The sequence below is a fragment of the Mobula hypostoma genome, chromosome X2 (assembly GCF_963921235.1).
Source record: "Mobula hypostoma chromosome X2, sMobHyp1.1, whole genome shotgun sequence".
Taxonomy (NCBI): domain Eukaryota; kingdom Metazoa; phylum Chordata; class Chondrichthyes; order Myliobatiformes; family Myliobatidae; genus Mobula; species Mobula hypostoma.
This window is the reverse complement of record NC_086129.1, coordinates 15,643,506-15,656,823: the sequence shown is the minus strand read 5'-3', so window position 1 is coordinate 15,656,823 and position 13,318 is coordinate 15,643,506. Positions and strand designations below refer to the sequence as shown.

General features: G+C 47.0%; 1 long non-coding RNA gene across 2 annotated transcripts in view; it reads right to left on the bottom strand.

The window, feature by feature from the left end:
• LOC134340750 (uncharacterized) overlaps positions 1–13,318 on the bottom strand; it is a 130,291-nt gene that overhangs the window by 65,970 nt on the left and 51,003 nt on the right. The gene's annotated exons all lie outside the window — the stretch shown is intronic.

Here is a 13,318-nt window from a genome sequence, read left to right as displayed (position 1 = left end):
GATCAAACCTTGCACAAGGCCCAAGACTCTGGCACTTTGCTCCGGCAGCAGAGAGGGAGAGGGAAATTGATCGAATGCGGGCTGATGGCAGTGAACACCCGTTCCCCTTCCCCTCTCAGCCTCATTAATTTCAATCATGCTCGGTGCTTTAATCAGCGAGATTGGTGAAAAATGGAGGCGATCATGGGCTCGCATCCCATCTTCTTTGCCTCCAGGCTGCGCACTCCTCTCCAAACCTCACTGAACAGAGAGGTTTGCAGAGACAGCAAAGCACTAGATCACTCAGTCAGCTGAAATACACATCATCAACATGTAAATCACAGGTTCCAATCGCATATAGCTTAGTAGTAGAGTCATATTTGAAATAAGTAAAATAAATGGCTTCATGGACTGTCTGAAGGATACCACATTGTTTGCTGGTGCCATCTTGCTCACTGTTTGTTCAAACATTTACTTGTGATGATCTTATGTATTTTCTTATTAATTTTTTGGGCCAAGCCAACTTATTACCACAGGAAGTAGAAGAGATCTAAAGCACCCCATGTCTGCTGGAGGAAGTCAATGGGTCGAGCGGCATGTGTCGTAGGAAAGAAACTGTTGACATCTGAAATCCTAATGTAGGGTTTTGACCCAAACTGTTGACAATTTCCTTCCTCCCACAGATGCTGAGTTTTCCCAGCACACTATTGCTCCTGATTACTATTGGAGCTTGTGGGTGATGTCTTGGTTCTGATGTTGTTCTGTACTTTGACTCCACCTAGATCGATGTCGTGCAGAGGGTGGTCATCAGTCCTCTGTTCAAGATTCCTCTACCTCCCAGTAAGAAGCATATCATTTCCTGCAACATTTGTCACCGGCGGTTCAACTCCCAGGCAAGTGTCCTACGTTTCAGGTCATTCCTGACCTGATGAGCAGGAGTTGGTGGAGAGCAGATTGGAACAGTGAGCGGTATTTATTGGCCAAGCACGAAGCAACATAAATGCTAGATATTTGAAATAAAACCGAACTTCTGGGCAGATCAGGCAGCATCTGTGGAGAGTTACACAGAATTAACATTTCAGCGTTTGGACATTTAGTAGTCATAGTCATACTTTATTGATCCCAAGGGAAATTGGTTTTCGTTACAGTTGCACCATAAATAATTAAATAGCAATAAAACCATAAATAATTAAATAGTAATATGTAAATTATGCCAGGAAATAAGTCCAGGACCAGCCTATTGGCTCAGGGTGTCTGACCCTCCAAGGGAAGAGTTGTAAAGTTTGATGGCCACAGGCAGGACTGACTTTCTATGATGCTCAGTGTTGCATCTCGGTGGAATGAGTCTCTGGCTGAATGTACTCCTGTGCCCACCCAGTACATTATGTAGTGGATGGGAGACATTGTCCAAGACGGCATTCAACTTGGACAGCATTCTCTTTTCAGACACCACCGTCAGAGAGTCCAGTTCCATCCCCACAACATCACTGGCCTTATGAATGAGTTTGTTGATTCTGTTGGTGTCTGCTACCCTCAGCCTGCTGCCCCAGCACACAACAGCAAACATGATAGCACTGGCCACCACAGACTCGTAGAACATTCTCAGCATCGTCCGGCAGATGTTAAAGGACCTTAGTCTCCTCAGGAAATAGAGACGGCTCTGACCCTTCTCGTAGGCAGCCTCAGTGTTCTTTGACCAGTCCAGTTTATTGTCAGTTTGTATCCCCAGGTATTTGTAATCCTCCACCACGTCCACACTGACTCCCTGGATGGAAACAGGGGTCACCAGTGCCTTAGCTCTCCTCAGGTCTACCACCAGCTCCTTAGTCTTTTTCACATTAAGCTGCAGAAACTTTGTCACACCATGTGACAAAGCTTCCTACCGTAGCCCTGTACTCGGCCTCATCTCCCTTGCTGATGCATCCAACTATGGTAGAGTCATCAGAAAACTTCTGAAGATGACAAGACTCTGTGCAGTAGTTGAAGTCTGTGGTGAAGAGAAAGGGAGACAAGACAGTCCCCTGTGGAGCCCCAGTGCTGCTGATCACTCGGTCAGACACACAGTGTTGCAAGCACATGTACTGTGGTCTGCCAGTCAGGTAATCAAGAATCCATGACACCAGGAAAGCATCCACCTGTATCGCTGTCAGCTTCTCCCCCAGCAGAGCAGGGTGGATGGTGTTGAACATACTGGAGAAGTCAAAAAACATGACCCTCACAGTGCTCACTGGCTTGTCCAGGTGGGCGTAGACACAGTTCAGCAGGTAGATGATGGCAACCTCAACTCCTAGTCGGGGCTGGTAGGCGAACTGGAGGGGATCTAAGTGTGGCCTGACCATAGGCCGGAGCAGCTCCAGAACAAGTCCCTCCAGGGTCTTCATGATGTGGGAGGTCAATGCCATCAGTCTGTAGTCATTGAGGCCGCTGGGACGCGGCGTCTTCGGCACAGGGACGAGGCAGGACATCTTCCACAGTACAGGAACCCTCCAGAGCCTCAGGTTCAGGTTGAATACATGGCGAAGTACTCCACATAGCTGAGGGGCACAGGCTTTGAGCACCCTGGTACTGACACCATCTGGTCCTGCAGCCTTGTTTGGGTTGAGACGTTTCAGCTGTCTTCTCACCTGTTCAGCTGTGAAGCCCACCATGATGGTTTCATGTGGGGAAGGGATATAGTCATGAGAGCAGGGTGGGGAACTGTGAGGAGGGGTAGGAGGGGGGAGTGGAATATGTTTTGGCAGGCTTTTGAAGATAGAACATAGAGAAGTACGGAATAGGAACAGGCTTTTCAGCCCATGATGTTGAGCTAATTAAACTGGTAATTAAATGAATCTCTTCTGCCTACGTAAAGTCCATGTCCTTCCATTCTCTACACATTCAGGTGCCTATCATAAATAACATGTGTTTTAAATGCCTCTTTCATATTTGCTTCCACTGTCACCCCTGGCACTGCATTCCAGGCACCCACCATTCTCTGTGTGAAAAAAATTTGTCCTGCTCATCATTTCTGAACTTACCCTTTATCACATTAAATGCATGCCCTATAGAATTAGGCATTTCAAACCTGGGAAAAAGATACCAGCTGTTTACTCTGTCTGTGCCTCTCATCATCTTATAAGGCTCTATCTGGTCTCCCCTTTGTCTCTGCTGCTCCAGAGAAAACAAGCCAAGTTTGTCCAACTCTCCTTGTAGCACATGCTCTCTTATCCAGTCAGCACCCTGATAAACCTCAAACAAGAGAAAATCCGCAGATTCTGTAAATCTGAGCAATACACACTAGGCCCATCTAGGAAATTCAAATCGGAGGCACTTAAAATATCAGGTATTTATGATAGGCACATAGATGTGCAGAGAATGGAAGGATATGGACCTTATGTATCTCTCCTGCCTGGCCTGCTGAGTTCTTCCAGCATTTTGTGTGTGTTCACGATAAACCTCTTCTGCACCCTCTTCAAAGCCTCTGCATCCTTCCTATAACGGGGCGACCAGAACTGAACGTGGTTAGACTCGAGGTTTATAAATCGGCAACATACTGCAACTTCCTGACTCTTGACTCAATACCTTGACAAATAAAGGCCAGACACCTTCTTTACCACCCGATCAACCTGTGCAGCCACTTTTAGTCAGCTAAAAACTTGAACCCCAGTATCCCTCTCTATGTCGATGCTGTTAAGATCTTGTCACTATCAGTGTGCTGCCTCTTCACATTAGATCTCCCGAAATGCAACACCCGACATCTGGCTGGATTAAATCACATCTGCTACTTCTCCATCCATTTTTATTTATTTAGTGATACACTAGGTCCCACTGATCTGTGCCCACAGCAACCCATTGATTTAACCCTAGTCTATCACAGGACAACTGAAAATGACCAGTTAACCTGCTAACTGGTACATCTTTGGACTGCTGGAGGACACTGGAACATGCAGAGAAAACCCATGCGCATATGGGAGGGATGTACTAACGTTCTTACAGAACAGGTTGGAATTGAACTCCGAACTCTGACACCCCAAGGTGTAATAGTGACCGTGGCTGCAGCTGATCTAAATCCTGTTATGTTCTTTGACAAACTTCTACACTATCCAGAACACCACCAATCTTCATATTGAATCCAAACTTACTAACCCACCCATGCACATTTTCATCCAAACAGCAGAGTTGTCACAGGCTCTAGTTAGAATAAGTCCCATAAGTCCCACTTATCCCCTGTCTTCTGTGGGTATCTAATTCTGAATCCAAGCAGCCAAGTCACCAAACATCAAAGAGCCTCCCAGGATGGACCTTGTCAAACGTCATACTAAAATCGATCTAGGCAAGATCCACAGCTCTACTTTCATCAATCACCTTTGTCTCCACTTTGAAAAACTCAAATCAAGTTCATACAACATGATTTGCCCTACACAAAGGCATACTGACTGTCCCAAATTAGGCCATGGTTTTCTGAAAGCTCATTAATCATATCCCTAAAAACTCCTTTCCCTTACTTTCCCTACCACTGATGTGAAAATCACCTGTCTATCTTTCCAGGATTATCCCTATTTCCCCTCTTAAATAATGGAACAAAATTAGCTACTCACCAGTCATCCAGGACATTGTCTCTGGCCAGAGATGACACAAAGGTCAAGGCCCCAGGAATCTTATCACCTGCCTTTCAATAACCTGGGGTACATCCATCAGGGCCTTGAGACTAATCCACCTTAATGTTCTTCAAGAGCCCCACTTCTTATTTTTTTTATCTCAAAGTGCTCTAGCATGTTAGGATTCTCCAAAATGACCTCACGGGCCTCCACATCCTTCTCCTTGGTAAACACTGATGTAAAGTGATCTTTAAGCACCTCACTCACATCCTTTACATTCAAGGTGTCAAATTGGTTCAGATATGGCTCAAATGGTTGGGGGTGGGGGGCGGTAGAGAGAGAGAGAGAGAGATCAACAGTTCACTGACTTTAAGGCAAATTGCTGCAGAATTTAAAGGAAATGGAAAACAATGAAAGCTAGGCCAACAGGGTAGTTAACTAGCAGTCTCAAACTGAAAGATAATGCCAACACTGCAGCTAGAAGCCAATAACTAGATACTAAATGATTGCTGCACTTTACAGCATCAATCGAAACGGTAGTCTTCTCTCTCGAACAAGAATGAGGGTAAGCAGGGAGTGTAAATGTTGCTGTGCTTTTGGTCAAGTCTCATCAAGACCAGAACAAAAAGAAGGGAGTTAAATACCATCATAATGAAGTACGAATGAGCTGGCACATACATACTCATGATTGCCAAACCTATTCTGCAGCACGCCTGCGCAGGTGCATAGACCTTGTAGCAGAGTCCGTGGTTGTGACAGGGCACCCCCCGCCCCCCTCCCTCAGCGCAGCTCCCAAGGAGCCACAAACCTGTGCCCATTGGAAGTCCTGGATGAGAGATTTCTCCAAGATTTCTTTGGCCGGGATCCAAGAGCATTCCTCAGGAGCATACCACTCCCAATTCATGAGGTACTGGACCTTAACCCGCACCTGGTAAGGTGCCAGGAAGCACCACATAGTACAGACCAGGGGAGCATCCACCAAGTGGTGGGGTCAGGGTGGATGGATGAGGTGACTGGAGCTAAGGGGAAGGTAGTCACCTGCTTCAGCTGGAAAACGTGGAACACTGGGTGGATCTTCAGTGATGCTGGTAGGCACAATCTATATGAGACCTTGTTGACAGCCTTTTCCACTATGAATGGTTCCACATAGTGTGGGGCCAAATTGCGGGTCTTGACTTTATGGTGCCAGCCAGACCTTCTCTCGTAGCCTGAGATGTCTCACCGGTCAGCAGAGCTGATCAACCTGCCAGTCATGTTGTTTCTGGGCGCGCAGCAGGAAGCCCTGGCTCGTCTCTAAGTGCACTGTAGCATTGGGCCGACTGTTCAGCAGCAGGAACTCCCTATCAATGTCTTGGTCAGGGAAGAAGATTGGCCGGAATCCCTTCTGGCATTCAAAGGGGGACATGCCAGTGGAGGACATCTGGAGGTTATTATGGGCAGTCACTGCCCTAACCAATTGAGAGCTCCAGGACATAGGGTTGGAAAAGAGAAGTCTGTGCAGGTTTGTCTCCAAGTCCTGATTCACTCTCTCAGACTGGTTGGCAGATTGGAGGTGGAAACCTGATGAGAGACTGGCTGTGGCTCCCACAAGAGGTCAGAACCCCTTCCAAAAACAGGATGTGAGCTATAGTTCTCCATCAGACACAATGACCTGAGGAAAGCCGTGCATCCTGAACACATGTTGAACCACGAGGGTAATGTTCTCATGAGCTGACGGGAGCTTAGGGAGGGCAGTGAAGTGGGCAGCCTTGGAGAATTGAAACACAACGACCAAAATGGTAGTGTTCTATTAGATGGGGGCAGCCCAGTGAGGAAATCACTGAGAGGTGGGACCTGGGGCGATGAGGCACAGGCAACGGACATAACAGACCCGCAAGTGGGACAGGCAGAGACAAAGTTATGGACGTCTCGGGACAGAGATGGCTACCAAAATCATCTCTTGATAAACTCTCAAGTCCATTGAATTCCTGGCTGCCAGCCAGATGAGAGAGGAGTGACCCCATTTAAACACTTTGGGGTGCACTGTGGCAGGGATAAACAGCTGGTTGGGAGGTCTCTCAACTGGGCCTGGATCTGACTGTTGGACGATCCTCACCTCCACCTCTATTCCCAAATTACTGGAGCAGCAATACACGAGCAAGGAAGGATGGGCTCCGGATTAGATGTTCAAACACTGAGGCAAGCAGGAGAAGGGGGTAGCAGTTCTTCACGGTGATATTGTTTAGGGGCCGATAATCAATGCAGGGGCGGAGATTGCCATTCTTCTTGCTCACAAGAGAGAAGCCCGCCCCTGCTGCCGAGGTTGACAGATGGATGAACCCAAAGGCCAATGTCTCCTTGATATACTCTTCATGGCCATCCCTTTTGAACAAGAGAGGGAAAAGAGCCGGCTTTGGGGAGGATGAGTACTGGTTAAGAGGTCAATGGTGCAGTCATATGGCTGGTGAGGAGGCAGGGAGATGACCTCATTTCCTGAATACCTTAAGAAGATCAACATATTTAGCCAGAATGCCAGACAGATCCACACTAGTAATGAACGCAAGAGAGGATTTGCAGGCCAAATAGAAAAGTCAAAGTACATTTATTATCAAAGTGTGTATAAATTATACAACCTGGACATTTGTCTCCTAACAGGCAGCCACAAAACAAGAAACCCAAAAGAACCCAATTAAGAAAAGACCAACACCAAATGCACAGAGAAAGAAAAGAAAAACGCAAGTCATGGAAACAATAAAAGCAAGCAACAGCGTACCGAACCAAATCCCGGAGCAGCTGCAGCAAGTCCATAGCCTTGGTCTCAGTACGTCACATAGCATGACAAATCGCCGTGAAGCTCGCAGTCACGAAGCGCATGTCACCCAGAGCAGTCTCTGGGCCATGGAGAACGAAGGGAACACTGTGGAAGAGCAAGCGGAATTGGCCCAACACTTCCCTCCGGTCTCAACACCCTGCCTTTCCAGTCTATCTGGGCTGGTATTTAAATCGTCCAAACACCGGGTCATGCTGTGCACTAGGACCTGGGCCGTGTTGCAGCATTATGCTCCCAGGCCTCACCTCACCGCAATCGGCTCAGCGCTGATCCAACCTCGCTCCCAGTTTAGGTGGATGGGCACCGAAACTCCTTGACCATGACACCTCTCTGAATTGCTTGCTCTAACTCCATCTTCAACACCACCTCCGGTGACTCCAACACCATCTTGAACACGTTATGCTCCAACTTTGCAATACACCAGCATGGCTCATCCCTCGAATCAGCTTCGCCTTTGCTCACCTCAGAATGCTCCACAATCAACATGATCTTCACCCTTCGACAGCTACGAGAGGAATGCAGAGAGCAAAAACAACCACTCTACGTCGCTTTCATTGACCTTACGAAGGCCTTCGACCTTGTGAGCAGGCACAGCATGTTCAAAATCGTTGCCAGGATTGGTTGTCCCCCGAGGCTCCTCGGGATAGTTCAGTCATTCCACACAGAAATGAAGGGCGTCAACGGCTCTTCTTCGGAGGCCTTCAACATCCGCAGTGGTGTGAAGCAGGGCTGTGTGCTTGCCCCCACCCTGTTGAGCATCTTCTACGTAGTCATGCTGAAGCACACCTTTGGAACATCTACTGATGGTGTCTACCTCCACACCAGATCGGACGGGAGGCCGTTCAGTCTGTCCCGGATGAGGGTGAAAACCAAGGTTCGTGAAATACTCATCAGGAACATGTTGTTTGCAGATGATGCAGCACTGGCAACACACTCTGAAGAGCAACTGCAACGCCTCATGGACAGCTTCTCAAGGGCCTGCCAGGACTTCAGCTTGACCATCAGCCTGAAGAAAACCAACGTGTTGGGCCAAGGTGTTGAGCACCCCCTTGCCATTACCATCAAGAACTACGAGCTGGAGGTAGTTCACGAGTTTACATACCTTGGCTCCACCATCACGGACAGCCTCTCCCAAGACCCCGAGATCAACAGACGGATTGGACGAGCAGCCTCAACATTCGCCAGGCTGACAAAGAGAGTCTGGGAGAAGAGAAAGCTGATGACGCACACCAAGGTTGCAGTCTACAGGGCCTGTGTCCTCAGCACACTGCCTTACGACAGCGAGACCTGGAGCCTCTACTACAGACAAGAGCGGCATCTCAACGCCTTCCACCTTCGCAGCCTGACACGCATCCTGGACATCACGTGGACTGACCGAATCACCAACAATGAGGTCCTGGCCCGTGCCCAGATACCCAGCCTCTTCACCCTGCTCCAACAACACCGTCTCTGCTGGCTGGGCCAGGTACACCGCATGTCAGACGGGAGGATCCCGAAAGACCTGCTGTACGGGGAACTGGTCTCCAGCAAGAGAGCACAAGGGTGGCCCCACCTTCGTTTCAAAGATGTCTGCAAGAGAGACGTGAAGTCACTGAACATGAATGCCGAGAGGTGGGAGGACATCGCAAGTGATTGCTCTTGCTGGAGGCTGGAACTACGCAGAGGCCTAAAAAGAGGAGAAGAGAAGCTGAGGCTTGCTGCTGAAGAAAAGCGCACTCGTCGGAAAAACAGCACCAAGACAACACTGGAGGACAGCGCCTTCAAATGCAGTCGCTGAAGCCGAGACTGTCACTCCCATGTGGGCCTCTGCAGCCACAACAGACGCTGCTCTACCAACACAGACTGAAGCAAGACTTTCCAGGCGCAGATCCATGGTCTCACGAGACTAAAGGATGCCACCATCACCACCACTGGAGAGGATTCTTTGAGATAGGAATTATAAGTATTTAGGAAATTTAGGCCGGCTGGTGGTGTCGTGGCATCAGCACTGGAGATCAAAGCAGATGGTCCTGAGTTCAAACCCAGCCGGGTCCCACCCTGGGCAGCAGCAGTATCTGTGCGGAAGAAAGGCCTGGCAATCTACTTCCGTATCTTGCCATGAAAACCCTATGGACCCTATGGTCCACGAGGTCACGAAGAGTTGGACTCGACTTAACGACTGAACAGCAACAACAATTGTGGCTAAATAGTGACAGTCAATATGGCTTTGTGTGGGGTAACTCATATCTTCCTAACTTGACTGTGGTTTTTGAGGAGGTGATGAAGGTGATTGAAGTAGGTAAAGCTGTGAATATTGTCTACACAGATTTTAGTAAGGCATTTGACAAGGTGCCTCATGGTAGACTCATCCAGAAGATTAAGATGGATAGGACACGGTGAATTGGCTGTCTAGATTCAGAATTGACTTGCCCATAGAAGGAAGAGTAGTGGTCAAATTTACATTTGTTCTCCCAAAATGCAACACCTCACATTTGGCCAGATTAAACGACATCTGCCATTTCTCTATTCATATCTGTAACTGATCTTTGTCCCGCAGGAAATTGTGACCAGCTGGTTGGGCACCAACGGTCAGCATGGACTGGTTGGACTGCAGGGTATTTATCTGTGCTGTATTGCTGTAGGACTCGATTAAACTTAATACAGATCTGGAAATAGACAGAACATGGCTTAAGGAATGGGAAGAATATAGGCAATTTCATAGAGGACAGTGGGTGTTCTAAAATCCTAGGGCATATTTTGGGCAAGAAGGAGATCATGTTGGGTCTCTTGCAGAATATTAAATTGCCTGGGACCTCTTGGGATCTATCCTAGGTTATTAAGAGAAGCAAGAGATGTGATTGCTGGGGCTTTGACATAAATCTCTGTGTCCTGGCTAGCCACAGGTGCAGTTCTGGAGAACTGATGAATAGCAAATGTTATGTCCTTGCTTATGAAAGGAAATAGGGATAAACTGGGAAATTATAGGCCAGTGAACTTCACATCATTGGTAGGGAAGCTACTGGAGAGGATTCCTAGGGATGAGATTCATGTGTATTTGGAAGAACGTGGACTAATAGGCACAGACAGCATGGGTTTGTGTGGGGTAGGTCATATCTTTACAACTGGGTTTTTCTGAGGAGGTATAAAGGTGACTGATGAAGGCAGAGAAGCTGGTGCTGTCAACAGAGACCTTCATATATATAAAACAGCAGAGAGCAGAGGTACCAGAGCAGATCCTTGGTTAGTTAGTAAATTTGCAGGTAACACAAAAATTGAAGTTACAGACAGCGTGGAAGATCGTCAAAGGATACAGCGGGATATACATCAGTTAAGGATGGAGAAATGGCAGATGGAGTTTAATTCAGGCAAGTGTGAGGAGGTCGAATGTAAAGGGAAAGTATACAAGACATTTCACAGCTGTGATAAACACAGGGATCTTCAGGACCAAGTGCACAGGTCCTGAAAGTGGCAAAAAAGTAGACAGTGTGATAAAGAAGGCATGTGGCATGTTTGCCACTAGCAGCATGAAGTAAAAGAATCAGTAAGAGTCAGTAAGTACAGAAAAAGGTTGAACAAGTTGGGTCTTTATTCTTTGGAGCGTAGAAGGCTGAGGAGGGACTTGATAGAGGTGTTTAAAATTATGAGGGGGATAGATAGAGTGATGTGGATAGGCTTTTTCCATTGAGAGTGGGGGAGATTCAAACAAGAGGACATGAGTTGAGAGTTAAAGGGCAAAAGTTTACGGGTAACATGAGGGGGAATTTCTTTACTCAGAGAATGGTATCTGTGTGGAATGAGCTTCCAGCAGAAGTGGTTGAGGCAGGTTCGATGTTGTCGTTTAAAGTGAAATTGGATAGATATATGGACAGGAAGGGAGTGGAGGGTGATGGATCGAGTGCCGGTCGGTGGGACTAGGTGAGAGTAGGAGTTCGGCACGGACTAGAAGGGCCGAGATGGCCTGTTTCTGTGCTGTAATTGTTATATGGTTATATGTTGCAGTTGTATAAAACTCTGGTCAGGCCGTACTTGGAGCATTGTGTGCGTTTCTGGTTGCCCAATTACAGGAAGGATGTGGAGGATTCAGAAGAGGTTTACATGAATGCTGTCCCGATTGGAGAGTGATAACAAGAAGGAGAATTTGGACAAACTTGGATTGTTTTCTCTGCAGATTTGGAAAATTAAGGGGAGACCTGAGAGGAGTTTGTAAAATAATAAGAAGCATAGGAAGAGTACGCAGCCAGAACCCTTCTCGCTGGGTAAAAATGTTCAAGGATCAAGAATCAACTATATTCGGCATCTATAGTTACAAGTATTAGGAATTTTCTGTGGTGTATTGGTGCAACAAAAAACAACAATCTTTAACAATTATAAAGAACTACAGTATATAAAAATAAAGTTAGAGTTTAACATATGAATATGGAATAAAATGTGCATAAGTACATGAATACCAGCAGGTGTTTACACTGTGAACAGAATTGTAAAAAGTGGTTTAAAGTGTTTACAGTGCAGTGGCTAAGGTAATAGATGGTGGTGGCGGGGTGGGGTGGGGGCTGGGATGGTGACTAGAATAGTTCATCAGATTAACCGCCTGGGGGAAGAAACTTTCAAGATGGCATGAAATTTTTGTTGTAATAGCTCTATAGCGTTTTCCAGCGAGAGGTTTTGGAAAAGGCTGTTTTTCCATATACCAGAGGACATAGATTTAAGAATTAGGAGCGGCGGGTGCCTGGAATGTGCTGTCAGGGGCAGTGGTGGTGGCAGATGTGATTATGGCATTCAAAAGGCTTTCAAATAGGCACATGAAGATGCAAGGAGTGAAGAGAGGTGGGTCATGTGCAGGCAGAAGGGATTAGTTTAATTCGGCAGCATGCTCGACACAGACACCATGGGCTGAAAATGTTGAACCTGTGCTGTGTTCTATGCTGTATGTTCTATGAATGAGCCTGATTGCAGGGTCCATTTGTTTTCCTTTGTAGAGTCAAGCTGAGGCACACTACAAAGGCAACAAGCACGCCAGGATGAGCAAGGGACGAGAGGCCATTAGACTGAGCCAGGCAGTGCCTGTAATTAGGGACGACATAATGTCAACTGCCTGTGTGACTACCTACAGCTCAGCGACAGCTTCCACTGAACCGGCCATTGACACAGGAGGTTAGCTGATCTATTTTGTGTGTGCTTCATCAGATTTTTCTTTGCTGTTCTAAATGGATCTAAAGAGAGAAATCACAGTGAGAGGGGAAACTGTGACTGTGGAAGGGAATTTTCATCACAGGGAATCAGAAGGAACTCGAGGGTGACCAAGGCCAAAGGGGAAGCCTTATTCTGAATGACTCTGCTGAATTAACACCAATGCTCCTATTCAAAACTTTTCAGGCTAATGGGAATGACTGTTGCAGCTGGGTCTTCACAGATGCTTCAACCAGTCTCTGTACATTCTGCGGGTTGTTATAAGCACAATTTTGTTTCAACTTGAAACAGTGTTGTCAGAAATACCTCTTAGAACAATGATTAGTGAGGCACAGAGAGATCTGTGTTTACTGACAAGTACCTTTATTGTTTAAACTAACAAGTACATGAATTCATATACTAAATACCTTGTGTGCACACCTGCTAAGTATCCCTGACTCTCCCGAATAGTCAAAGAATAGCAAAGGTATTCCCCGGACAAAGGAGTTTACGCTGGCCAGGCGTTCCTCGTTGTCCCAATTCACTCGCCACATGTTTCCCACAAGGTTGCTCATGCTTGTATCTGAGATGGTTATTCTTCTAAGTTACCGCTACCAGCACACACGAAGCATCCACTTTTATATCCAATGCAAATATCGTATTCCAGTGTCATTGGCCACAGGTCATGTACCTGTACTTTAGCACCTTGTTATTGGCCCTGCTCCAAGCCAGCATCCATTTATTGCCCTCTTCCCATCAAGTGACAGTCAATCATTTATGGCTCTTTGTTCTGTAGCCCCCCTGGCCA